The sequence below is a fragment of the Canis lupus genome, chromosome 13 (genome assembly GCF_048164855.1).
Source record: "Canis lupus baileyi chromosome 13, mCanLup2.hap1, whole genome shotgun sequence".
In the NCBI taxonomy this organism is placed as follows: Eukaryota; Metazoa; Chordata; class Mammalia; order Carnivora; family Canidae; genus Canis; species Canis lupus.
The window spans coordinates 3,965,189-3,979,091 of record NC_132850.1 but is presented as its reverse complement, the minus strand read 5'-3'; the positions used below and the strand labels follow the sequence as shown (position 1 = coordinate 3,979,091).

Below are 13,903 nucleotides of genomic sequence, written 5' to 3'. Positions count from 1 at the left end.
CTCTGTAAAAGGGGATAATAATAATCCTATCTTATAGAATTTTTGTGAAGATTGAATGAGATGATGCTAAGTACTTCATATGAAGTAGTAGGGGCTTCATAAATTTCAGCTTTCATTATGATTTATGGAGAATATACTTTGTTTACCAGTCCTGTGCCCAGCATGGGGGAGAAAATCCACAAGGTCAGCTAAAATAGTCCAGGAGAAACCCCTCTGGAGCCTGGGAAAGTCCAACCCCGCGTGGCATTGTGAGCAAAGGGCCCTGGGCTTTGAGAGGTGTTCCTGGAGCTGAATTTGGGAGAATTTGATTGCTCTGCCTAATGGACCGAGGAGGAATTTGGAGTTTATAGGAAGTAAGCTGACAGGAGGAGGGAGTGAGGGAGAGATGGTGGGCATTGCCCCGGTGGGAGGGTAATATGGGGTATGTGTAAGGGACTTCTCAGAAACAGGGCGGCCTTATTGGTTTTTATATTGTTCATTTCTTCATCTCTTTGTGGGCTAGACACACCAGGGACTCGTGTGAGTAAGTTTTCTTTTGTGTGCGTGGAAATCATGGAAAGGGGATGCGCCTCCCATCTGGATAGCACACGTTGGTGTATTCACTGTCTATCGTGCGTAGGAAAAGCACCTAAACACTTAGTGGCTCAAAGCAGCAATTTCTTGGATCAGGAATTCAGGAGTGGGTCCGGTGCTTGGTTCTGACTCGGAGTCTGTTACGAGGTTGCAGTCAGATGGGCTTGGCTCATCTAGAAGGCTTCTTCATTCACGTGTCTGGTGTCTGTGCCAGGAACCCCCCAATAGCTGGGGCTGGAACAGCTGGAATTCCTTGGGAAGCTCTGTCCTTTATTTGTGGGCCTTCCATAGGGTCTCTCCAGCACTTCAAGGTGGCTGACCTTCAAAGGTGGCAGCTCACAGAGAGAGAGAGAAAACACCCAGAACAAAGCTGACTTGCCTCTGAGGACTTAAGTCACACAGCATCAATGTCACCACATTTGGTCCAGGCAATTCCAAAGCCTTGCCCAGTTTCAAGGGGAGAGAACAAAGATCCCAACTCCTGATGAACTTAGTATCAATGGGACAACATTTCAGGAGGAGCATGGAGTGATCGTGAGGGGTGTGGTGGGGCATTCATGGGTGCAGTCATCTTCAGAAAATATGACCTACCACACCTGGGCTTATAACCTGAACCAAGTCAGTGGGAACCAAAACTCAAAGCTGGAGCTGATCGGGAGAAATCATAAGGAAGGCTTCGGACCCACAAATCATGGACTACAGGTTTGGGCCAGTCACATACAGCTCCTAAGGGACAAGGAGACCCAATAAATGGGGAGTCTATCCACATTCCTGGATAGGAAGATTCATTGTTGCAAATATGGCAAATTAATCCAGGGGCGCCTGGTGGGCTCAGTCTGTGGGGCATGCGACTCTCGATCTCAGGGTTGTGAGTTCAAGCCCTATGTTGGGTGTAGAGATTACTTAAAAATAAAATCTTAAAAAAGTTAATCTATAAATTCCATGCAACCCCAGCCAGAATCGGAATGCAGATTTCATGAAGGTTGACACCCTGATTCTAAAGATATTCTAGGAGAGAAATGACATGACGATAGTCAAGAAAATTTGAAAAAGCAAATGAGAAAGGTCTTTCCCCATCACAGATCAAAGCATATTAAAAAAAAAAAGCATATTATAAGGGAGTTATTCAAATAATGTTTTATCAGCCCAAGAATAGATTTTTTTTAAAAAGAGAAAGACAAGACGCACACTTGTACACACACACAATTATTATGTCTAATTTATGAGAAAGGTCTACATGTTTAGTTTATGATAAAGGTTAAATTTAAAGTCCTCAAGGAGGGGCACCTGGTTAGCTCAGCTGGTTAAGCTTCTGACTCTTGATTTCAGTGACAGGTCTTGATCTCAGGGTTGTGAGTTCAAGTTCCATTTTGGGCTCCGTGCTGGGTATGGAGTCTACATTAAAAAAATAAAAATAAAAACAAATGTCATTGAGGAAAGAGCAGCCTGGTCAATACATGCTGAGAAAGTTGGATACATATTCAGAAAAAAACTCATTAAATTTCTATATAAGTGTACAAAAATATATCCCTGGATGAATTATTTTTTGGGACCTAAATATAATAATAACAAACTATTAAGACCTAAAGGAAACTGTTTCTTTTAAAAATAATTTTGTAGTAAAATCAATAAAAATAACTTTGTGGTAGGGAAAACTTTCCTGAGCAATACTCAAAACCATGAAAGGATGCTTAAGTTTGACTTCATAACCCTTAAATGTCTTTATAATAAAAATGTATGGAGAAAATTAAGAGACAGGAAGAAAATATTTATACTACACATTACCAAAGAATTAATCTGGATAACACACAAAGAGGTCTTACAAATCAATAAGCAGACTCTAGCAAACATTTAATGGAATATCTAATTTGAATCTCCAAGCTTTTCAAGAGTAGAAAAACAAAGAACACGCAAACTCATTTTACGGGCTAATATAACTTTGGTTTTCAAACCAGTGATGGGTGGTACAAGAAAGGATATTAGAGCCAATTTGTCTTATGAACACAGACGGAAAAATCCTATTGAAAGTATTAGCAGGTTGAATATAGCAATTTTTCGAAAGGTGCATCATGACCGAGTTGATTTCACAGCAAGAAAGTAAAGATGATCCAAAGTTAAGAAAATCTAGGGGCGCCTGACTGCCTCGATTGGTGGAGTATGTGACTCTTGATCTCAAGGTTGTGGGTTCGAGCCCCACGTTGGGTGAAGAGATTACTTGAAAAAATAAAATCTTTAAAAAATAATAAAAATGAAGTTAGAAGAAAAGCTTAAGATCATCTCAATGATGTGGAGTGGGGGAAGGGGAAAGAAGCTCAAATGTTTCCTTTTGTCTTTCCACTTAATGCAGTAATTCACTTGGCAAGAACAAGCCTGAAAATGGTGGCCCAAGAATCCCAGGTCGTGGACCAGAAGGGAGCCTTGACACTTCCCGCCACCCGCAATCAGCCTCATCTCTCCTGAAGAGTGAACACAGCCTGGATGCATCCTCACTATGGGCTCCAGCAAGAAATAGGAGGAGGAGAAATGTCCCTTCTATTCCCAAACCCCTTTTTAAAAAAGATTTTCTTTATTTATTCCTGAGACACACAGAGAGAGCCAGAGACTTAGGCAGAGGGGGAAGCAGGCCCCCTACAGGAAACCTGATGTGGGACTCGATCCTAGAACCCTGGGGTTCATGCCCTGACCCAAAGGCAGCCGCTCGACCACTTAGCCATGCAGGTGTCCCCCTTCTATTTCCTTTTCATCTGAATGAACTCAGAATTTCGTTTCCGTTTTTCAATAAAATTTTAAGTTTTTTTTTTTTAATTTTTAAGTTGTTTTTTAAAAAATATTTTATTTATTTATTGGCAGAGAGAGACATACCAGCCAGGGGAGCAGTGGAGGGAGAGGGAGAAGCAGGCTACCCGCTGAGCAGGACCTGGTATCATGACCTGAGCTGAAGGCTCAGATGCTTAACCAGATGAGCCACTCAGGCGCCCCAAATTTTTAAGTTTTCATCATAGAGATACTTTATGTTTGAGCAGAGACTGAGTGTGACTCATCATCTGTGCTCCCAAACTATAGATTTTTGGGTGAGCAAGTGACTGATCAGCGAATCAAGCCCCAGCTGGATCCACAGGCCGAGGTTTTCCTCAGGACCTTCCCTAACCACGTCCCTTCTCTCTCAGGGGCAGGGTCTCAGAACTTAGTTTGGAGTAAATGCCTAAATCCTCTTACACCTGACCAAACACACCTGGTTAGTGTTGTTGCTGTTGTTGATTGAATGAGTCTTGTTTTTTAATCCACTCTGTCACCCTATGTCTTTTAATTGGAGTGTTTAGTCCGTTTACATTCGTAGTAATTATTGATAGGAATATATTTATTGCCATTTGATTACTCAGGTCATTAGTTTGGTGGCATTCCCCTCATGGAACCCTCCGATTCCTCCTCTCTCATTCATCATCTTTCAAAGCTCCTGACAGGAAAGGTTCATGCACCCCATGACATAACCAAAGCACAAGACCTATGGGGTCAAGCTCAGTTAGCAATTTCAGACAAGTCAGTGTAAGTGTGTACACTGAGACTGAGTGTGTATACTGGAGAATGTCTGGGACCATAGACATCAGAACAACAAAGACCTAAAAGTTACCTTGTCCAGCAAGGGGAGTGTGGGGGGGTTCCCAGCCATTTTACAAAGTATTTTCCTCCTTGCTGCTGTTTCCCCTCCCCCAAACCTGCATCAAGTTTTCAGCCAATCTCCTATCCCAACCTTTCCACTGGGACTTCTGGAACACTGGTTCAATGATCACCAAACTTTCTGACTGTTCTCAGTTTCTCAGACCGTGTCGACCACCTCCAAGCCTGGACCTCCACGTGATCCTCCCTGACAAGCTGCTTCCCGGCCACGTCGCAGATGGAGGCCTCCCATCCCTCACGGTCAGGATGTGGGCTCAGTGTCCACATGATTTGTTTAAGTGTTTCTTAAGTGTTGTAGAAGCCCCTGCTCCCTCATGTGCCCATGGGGCCTATCACCTCTCCTCTGCCCTGGGTCACTTTTCCTTACTCACCAATGATTTGGGCCCCTGGGTCACATCTTGCCCTTCTCTCGGAGTCCTGGCACCTGGGGTTCTTCATCATCTTCTTGAATGACTCCTTAGCACCTCGGATTCCAGTGCCCTAACCACCTCATTTCTTCTTCTTCCTCCTTCTCCTCTTCTCAGTCTCCCTCCTCCTCCCCCTCCTCCTCCTCCTCACCCCCCTCCTCCTCCTCCTCCTCCTTCTTCTTCTTCTCCTTCTCCTTCTTCTTCTTCTCCTTCTCCTTCTAGAGACGGAGAGAGTGGCAGAGGGAAAGGGAGAGAGAAAGAATCCCATGCAGGCTCCACATCCAGTGGATCTCAGGGTTCTGAGATCTCATAACCCTGAGATCATAACCTGAAACAAAACCAGGAGTCAGTCAGACACTCACCGGACTGAGCTACCCAGGCGCCCCTAACTACCTCATTTCTAGTAATGATCTCAACTCCACTTTGGCCATGTCCTCAAAGCCACCTCTGGGGCTTTGGTCTCACTTAGAAGTACTTCATCTCTGAAATATTAAAATCAATCAATCCCTGAGCCGCCATATAAGAAGTCTAACCATCTTGCTGGGGAGACTCCATGGAGAGAGAGGCCCAGCCGAGCCCGGCCTTCCAAGCTGTCCACACCAAACCACCAGGCATTTTTAACCTTCCAGACCAGATTGATCACCTGCTAACTACCACTGAGGGGCTGAACAAACACTATAAGGAACAGAAGAATTGCCCATCTAAGCCTTAATCCCTGATCCAAAAAAATTATGAGTTTTTAAAAAAGATTTTAAAATCTTTTTTATTTTGAAATAATTATAAATTCATAGGGAACCTCAAAAATAGTACAAAAAGGTCCCATGTTTCCTGTACCCAATTTATCCCAATCACAGCCTTTTACATAACTATAGAGCCATGACAAAATCAGGAAGTCGGCAGCACCATCCCAGCACATCATGATTTCCAGCAAATATGTACTATGGATTTGGGTAGTAGTTTTGTACAGTTTGGTCAGTTATATATTCTAAATATGTAATTTCTAAATAACTGTGAATGGTATTGTGTTTTAAATCTCTCATCCATGTGTTTGCTGCTAGTAGATATAAATACAATTGATTTTTGTACATTTGTATCCTGATAGCTTGTTGAATTCATTTCTAGCAGGTTTTGTTTTGGGGTAGATGTCAACATTTTTTTCTATACAAACAACCATCTGCAAATAGAGACAGTTCTATTTTTTCCTTTCCTAGGCATATGTCTTGCATTTATATTTCTTAGTTTTTATTGCACTGGCTGGACCTTGCAGCACTGTGTCCGGTAGGAGTGGTGGAAGGGGACATAACTCTCTTTGTTCCTCATCTTAGGAGGCATGATGGTCAGTTTTGTGTCAACTTGGTTGGGCTATAGTTCTCTGTTAATTGAAACACTAAACTAACTGTTGCTGTGAAAGAACTTTTTGAAAAGATTTTATCTGTAAGTAATATCCATGCCCAACATGGGTCTAGAACTTAGAACTCCAAGATCAAGAGTCATGGGCTTGACTGACTGAGCCAGCCAGGCGCCCCTGTGAAAATATTTTATAGATGTGATTAAAGCCCATTATAAGTTTTTTTTTTTTTTTAAGAGAGAGTGGGGTAGGTGGGAGGGGCAGAGGGAGAGGGAGAGGGAGAGGGAAAGAATCCCAAGCAGACTCCACACTGAGGGTGAAGCCGACGTGGGACTGGATCTCACCACCCTGAGATCACGACCTGCACCGAAATCAAGAGCTGGATGCTTAACAGACTGAACCCCCAGGTGCCCCATTGTTTTTTTTTTTTTTTTTTTTCCCATTAAGTTGGTTTTAAGTGAAGGAGCTTATCCTAGGTACTCTGGATAGGCCGGCTGTAATCATTTGAAAAGTAGAACTGAGGGTTCCCTGAAGAAGAAATTTTGCCTGTGCATAGCAGCTTCAGCTCCTTCCTGAGAATTCCAGCCTGCTTTTCCTGGTGACCTGCCTTGTGGATTTGGGACTTGCCTTCCCAGCCCCCATGATTGTGTAAACCAGTTCCTTGCAATAAATCTCTTAATATATATCTCCTACTGATTCTTTTTCTCTTTTATTTTTTTAAGATTTTATTTATTTGACAAGGAGAGAGAGAGAGCACAAGCAGGGGGAGCAGCAGGCAGAGGGAGAAGCAGACTCCCCACTGAGTAGGGAGTCTGATGAGGGACTTGATCCCAGGACCCTGGGGTCATGACCTGAACCAAAGGCAGAGGCTTAACTAACTGAGCCACCCAGGTGCCCCTGATTCTTTCCTTCTGGTTAAACCCTGAAGGATAAAGGAAGAAAGCATTTAGTTTTTCATTACTAAGTATAATGTTAGCTGTACTTGGTTTTGTAGATAGTTTTTATCAAGTTGAGGAAGTTCTCTATTCCTAGTTTGCAGAGAGGTTTTCTTGTTTTGTTGTTGTTTTTTAAATCATGAATGGGCGTTGAGTTTTGTCCAATGCTTCTTTTGCATCAATTGATATAACCATGTGATTTTTCTTCTTCAGTCTGTTAATATGGTGGATTACATTGATTGATTTTTTTTGGTTTGATTTTTAAATATCGACCCACCCTTGTATCGCCGGTATAAATCCCACTCAATCATCATGTATAATTTCTTAATATATTGGTGAATTTTATTTGCAAATATTTTGTTAGGGATTTTGTATCTGTAGTCATGAGGCAATTGGTGTATAGTTTTCTTTATTTTGTACTTTATTTATTTATTTGAGAGGGAGAGCATGAGCAGAGGGAGAGGGAGAAGCGGAGTGCCTGCTGAGCAGGGAGCTGATGCGGGGCTTGATCCCAGGACCCTGGATCTTGACCTGAGCCAAAGGCAGACGCTTAACCGACTGAGCCACCCAGGTGCCCTGGGACCAAGCATATATTGATATCAACTCTACTAAGCATTTTTGCTAGGGATCCTGTTTGTAGCCCCTTCTCAGAGATTCTTAAAACCTCCTTGAGCTTTTCTTTCATTTCTTTCCTTCCTCTACTTGTTTTCTCTCTTCCTCCCTCATTTCCTTCTTTCTTTCCTTCCTCATTCCCTCTCTTCTTTCTAAAGCATTTACTCAGGAGCACCTGGGTGGCTCAGTGGTTGCGTGTCTGCCTTTGGCTCAGGTTATGACCCAGGGGTTCTGGGATCGAGTCCCGCATGGGGTTCCCCCCAGGGAGCCTGCTTCTCCCTCTGCCAGTGTCTCTGCTTCTTTCCCTGAGTCTCTCATGAATAAATAAAAATAAAATCTTTAAAGCATTTACTGAGCATTTCCTGTCCTCAGGCACTGCTCTGTATACCAAAGAGGGTGTGATTATCTTTAGGTGGTCCTTAAAGATTCCACCTCTAAAAAGTCTTTCCAGACTCTACAAGTTGGAACAGCCCAGAGAATGTGACTGAAATTTATTTTTATTTTTATTTTTTATTTTTTTCAGCGTGGTGAAGGGGGACTCTCCTAAGTTTATTGGGCAAGGGCTGACAAGAGGAGGGGGGTGTATGAAATTTATTTTTTTAATGTTCCCTCCTACTAATATTTCCCGAGGACCTACTATGTATCATGCCTATAGGGTGAGGAAATAATTAAATAATTGACATAATTATAAAAAAAGGTAGCTAGGAACTGCTAATTACTGCAAAGATTTTATTTTATTTTTTTAAGAGTAAACTCTACACCAGTTTGGGGCTGGAACTTACAACCCTGAGATCAAGAGTTGCATGCTTCACGGACTGAGCCAGCCAGGTGCCCACAGGAACTACTAATTATTAATAATACAATTTATCATTTACATATTTGTATTATTATAATTATTGTATATTTCTAATCATACTTTTTGAGCACCTGCTCTATGACATACATAGTACTAGTTCGTTCTGTGCACTTTGTGGTTAAGGCCTCACAACCATTCAGTGAAGTAGGTCCTGTGATTAATCCCCATTTTATGTGAAGACGGAGGCTTTGAGGAGTAAGTGGTTTTCGCCAAGGGCACCCAGCTGTATTTCCACCGTTTCATGGTAGGTACCAATAATGGGCATTTCCTGCCTTTTCCTGGGAAGATCACAGCATAGGGCTGTGCAGGTTGGGCTCTGTGCAAACACAGATGACAGAGGGGCAGCCCAGGTGGCTCAGCAGTTAGTGCCACTTGCAGCACAGGGCAGAATCCTGGGGTCCTGGGATCAAGTCCCACATCAGGGCTCCCTGCATGTAGCCTGCTTTGCTTGTGTCCCTATCCCCACCCCACCCCCGTCTCTATGAATAAATAAATAAATAAATAAATAAATAAATAAATAAACCTTTAAAAAAAAAAAAAAAACCGGATGACAGACAGGGGAGTGGGGCTGACACCCAGCCCTTGCCACAAGCTTTTTTTTTTGCAGGTCCCAGCTCTTCTTAGAGAATTCTTAAAATCTTCTATTTGACTTGAGGCCCAGGCCACTCCAGTGTACACTCTAATCTCTAACCTTCGAATCTCCTGCTTTTCTCTCCCCGGCTCTGATGGGGTGGGGGACTGGGCATGGAGGGGAGAAGAGAAGGCCGGGCCCCTGGGTTGCCCCCCCCATCACCCCCCCACCCCCACCCCGCTGGCTGTCAGGCCGTCTGGTACTTTGGCGCCACCTAGCGGGTCTCTGCTGCAGCAACACGGCCGGCAACGGGGCCAAGTGGAGTACTTGAGTACTTTCTCCAGGAGAAACATCCTTGCGGAGATGAAACGGGGAGAGAAGGTAAAACACAGTGGGAACTCAACGAGGGAGAGAGAGATCGTGGCTTTGGGGCAAGTAGAGCTTAGAGTCTGCATTCAGCTAGACTCGGCTCCTGTATGGACTGCATGCTAGTTGTGTGACCCTGCGCAAGGCACTTCAGTCCCCGGAGCCTCAGTTTCCCCATTTGGGAGAACACCGATGCCTCTTGATGCCCAGGACGGTGCCAAGCAAGCTTTGGACCTTTACTTTAGGCAGAGGGAACTTTGTAAGCAAAGGCGGGGACCAGGGCTGGTGTTCAGAGCACAGGGTAGGTGACCTGATGCCCCTTCCCTGCGAGTCCCTCCCCAGAAGGGAACCTGCTGCCCATTCTAGGCTGAGCTGCGGCCCCAAGCAGGTCTGCTCCCTCGGATCTGGCCACTCTGCTGGGGCCGCAGGTGCCAACCACTGGGCTTTCCCGGTGCCCTGCCGCGTTGCCGGACTGTGGCCCTGGCTTCCACGAGCTATGTGCTCGGGTTTTCCTCCCACCTCTCTGGCTGTTCCTTCTGCAGCCCGTGGGGGTTTCCTTGTGCTGCACGCCCTTGCTCACCTTCTTCCTCCCCATGTGCTTCCTGGGACACCTGCCCCCTCCTCTGGCTTCAGCTATCACCTGTGCGCTTCCCACCTTGTTTTCCGCAGCCCGGCCTGCGCAGCTGCCTCTCGGATGTTCCACCCGCTGGCGGTATGTTCAAAATGAAATTATCTGCTGGCTCCCAAGCCCACAGCCAGCGGTGTAGGCCTCTGCCCCGTTGCTCCCGCCAAAAATATGGGTGTCGGCCTTGACTCTGCCCCGGTTCCTCCCCTGGTTTTATCACCACGCTCCAGTCCCGGTACTCAAATATGTTTATCTAATCCTTCCACCTGTCCCCATCCTCCACCCCATCCCCCCCACCCCCCCCCAACCGCCTCATCCCCGACACCATCCTCTTTTGCTTGGATTATTACAACCGCCTCTGAATTTGACTCTTGGCTTCAGTTTTACCCTTTGCTTCTTGTGTTCCTTTCTGGAGGCTCTAGGGGAGGGCCCATTTCCTAACATCTTTATTATTTATTTATTTATTTATTTATTTATTTATAAAAGATTTTATTTATACATTCATGAGACACACACACACAGAGGCAGAGACACAGACAGAGGGAGAAGCAGGCTCCATGCAGGGAGCCGGACGTGGGACTCGATCCTGGGTCTCCAGGATCACGCCCTGGGTGGAAGGCAGATCCTAAACCACCAAGCCACCCAGAGATCCCACATCTTTACCTTTTAGAAGCTTCCCTCATTCCTTGATTTATGACTCCCTTCTTTCATCTTCGAAGGCAGAAAGAAGACTTATACCTCTCTGACCATTCTTCCTTGGTCAGATGTCCCTCTACTGCTCTCTTCTGTTTTCTTCTTCCACTTTGAAGGACCCTTATGTTTTCATTGGATCCACTCAGATAATCCAGGATAATCTCTCCATTGCAAGATCCTTAACTTAATTATATCTACCAAGACCCTCTTGCCTTGTAATCTAACAAATAAATTCACAGGTTTTGGGGGCTACAGTGTGGACGTCTTTGGGGGGCTCCTATTGTGCCTGCCACAGTCTTCTCTCTGACCTCCAAATATTTATATTTATGTCTCCCTACATGCAAAATATACTTACCTCATTCGGGATAGTTCTCCAAAGTGCCTCAAGTCTCAGCCCATTATTATTATTATTATTATTATTATTATTATTATTATTAAAGTCTCAGCCCATTAAAGTATCAACTCAAAGTCCAAAATCTCAGTCTCATCAGCTCACATTCCTGTGTCTCATCATCCCTATCATCTCTATTAGGTATCAGATGAGACTCGGTGTAATCTATGTTGGGGTGGAGCTGCTTTCCCTCTGTGGACCCATGGAACCAGAAAACAAGTTCTTTGCTCCCAGAGTAGAAGGTCGGGATTGACATATGGTCACAGTTACAGACATTCCTGTGGAAAAAGAGGGAAAAAAATGGAAGAAATAAAGGAGTCGTGGGTCCCATGTAATTTCAAAATGAAATTACAAATTCCATTAAGCATCAAGGCGTAAGGATAATACTCTGGCTCAAGGCTCAGCCCTGTGAGTCATTCTTTTCTTTCTCGTGAAAGACAACACCTGCTTTCAGTAGGGCCATTTTATCAGCCTCTTTCCTGCCTGCAGAGTTTTGGGAGCCCCGCAGCCTTCTTTCATTTCAGACTTTGTCCCTCTCCATCTGGGTTCCACTGTGTCTCCTGGTGTGAAAGTCTCAAGAACCTTGTGGGGCTCTCGTGTAGGTCTCAGATTTTTGCTCCCTTAGGCTAGAGGCTCATTCATAGATGCTCCCTGGATAATTCAGTTTCTATTTTTGGCTTCTGTCGAGACAGCCGATGTGATCTATGAATCACACACTAAGTCTCTTCAAAAGGCCTTTTACGAGGCACCAGGGTGGCTCAGCGGTTGAGCATCCGACCGCCTTGGGCTCAGGGTGTGATCCCGGGTCCTGGGATCGAGTCCCGCATCGGGCTCCCTGTATGGAGCCTGCTTCTCCCTCTGCCTGTGTCTCTGCCTCTCTCTGTGTGTCTCTCATGAATAAATAAATAAAATCTTTAAAAAAAAAAGGCCTTTTACATGGTGACCAAATACTTGGACTTTTGGATCTTTCTGAGATGTTCACAAAAGGTTGTCTGGTCACACCCTCAGCTTTTTCTCTAAAAGTACACTTTTCCTTTTCTTCTTTTTAAAAGATTTTATTTTATTTTAATTATTTTTAAAAAGATATTATTTATTTATTCATGAAAGACAGAAAGAGAGAGAGGCAGAGACACAGGCAGAGGGAGAAGCAGGCTCCCTGCAGGGAGCCGGAGGTGGGACTGGATCCCCGGTCTCCAGGATCACACCCTGGGCCGAAGGCAGGCGCCCAACCCCTGAGCCACTCAGGGATCCCCAAAAAGCACACTTTTCCTGATACTGAATCTTTTCGTTTTGATATCAGTTGCAATCCAGGTCGGCTGAGAATTGCTCCGCATCATCAAGCCCTGGTTCGAGTTGGTTTGACTGTTTCTTCTCAGTGGATCTGTGTCCCCTGTCTTTAAGGCAAGTGGCAGGAAGGAGCCAGGCCACATCCTTCAACGCTTTGCTTGGAAATCTCGGTGACATACCGTAATTCATTGTTTATAAGTTCTGCTTTCCACACGCCTGCAGGACATGCGATTCGAGGCCTCTTGAGACTGTGGACCGAGTTGTTGTTGTTGTTGTTGTTTTTTTAAGATTTATTTATTTATTTGTTCATGATAGACAGAGAGAGAGAGAAAGAGAGAGAGAGGCAGAGACACAGGCAGAGGGAGAAGCAGGCCCCACGCCAGGAGCCCGACATGGGACTCGATCCAGGGACTCCAGGATGGTGCCCTGGGCCAAAGGCAGGCGCTAAACCGCTGAGCCATCCAGGGATCCCCTGGACCGAGTTTCTGACACTGCGTTCTTTGTTTCCTTCTTAGCTCTCCCGGCAGCACCTGTAACATCCATCCTCACACCCAGGCTGTGCCCACGGCACGGGCGGCCTCGGGGGTGGCTTATGCTTTCTCCTCCGTGCCCCTCACTTCTGAGTCTACACTGGCAGAGTCGTTAACATCCTTATATATTTTTTAAAGACTTTATTCATGTGACATAGAGACAGACAGAGAGAGAGAGAGAGAGAGCACAAGCAGGAGGAGCAGCAGGCCAAGGGGGAGGAGGAAGCAGGTTCCCTGCTAAGCAGGGGGCCCGATGCAGGACTCCATCCCAAGACCCCAGGATCATGACCTGAGCCAAAGGCAGACGCCCAACCCCAGGCCCCTCAATAACATCCTTACTGCTACTAAGTCAGTTCAGGGCAGTCTAGGCCAGGTGTTCGTTTCCTGTGGCTCCTGTACCAAACGACCACACCCTTAGTGGCTTAAAGGGATACAAATGTGGTAGCTCAGAGTCCTGTAGGTCAGAAGTCCAACCCTGGGATAAAATCACCATGTGAGCAGGTCGGCCTTCCTTTCTGGAGACTCTAGGGAGGTCTATTTCCTTCCTCTTTCTACCTGCTAAAGGCTTTCGCATCCCCTGGCTTGTGGCCCCTTCATCTCCGAAGCCAGCAACAATAGATCTTTCTTTCTTTCTTTATCTTTTTTTTTTTTAAGATTTTATTTGTTTATTCTTGCGAGACAGAGAGAGAGAGAGAGAGAGAGGGAGAAGCAGGCTCCATGCAGGGAGCCCGACGTGGGACTTGATCCCGGGTCCCCAGGATCACGTCCTGGGCTGGAGGCGGCCCTAAGCCGCTAAGCCACCTGGGCTGCCCACGATAGATCCTTCTGACCGTTTCTTCCAGCACAAAGTCCCCTCTGCCTCCCTCTTCTTCCTCCCTTGTCCATTTTCACGGATGCTTGTGGTTGAGCCCAGCAGGTTCATCCAGGACCAGCTCCTCCCCTGGATCCTCACTTTAATCGCACCTGCGATGCCCTTCCTGCCGGTTCATGTCACGTAGTCGCAGGTCCCTGGGATTGGGACGCAGATACCTGGA

The 13,903-nt window shown here is 45.6% G+C and overlaps 1 long non-coding RNA gene across 1 annotated transcript; it reads right to left on the bottom strand.

Annotated features, from left to right (window-relative positions):
• Positions 1-1,763: 1,763 nt before the first annotated feature.
• On the bottom strand, positions 1,764-10,112 carry LOC140602107 (uncharacterized). Its single transcript, XR_012005107.1, has 3 exons — positions 9,924-10,112; positions 4,620-4,983; positions 1,764-1,968 (listed from the first exon to the last, which is right to left on the bottom strand). It is a non-coding gene; the product is annotated as an uncharacterized lncRNA (long non-coding RNA).
• Positions 10,113-13,903: the final 3,791 nt, after the last annotated feature.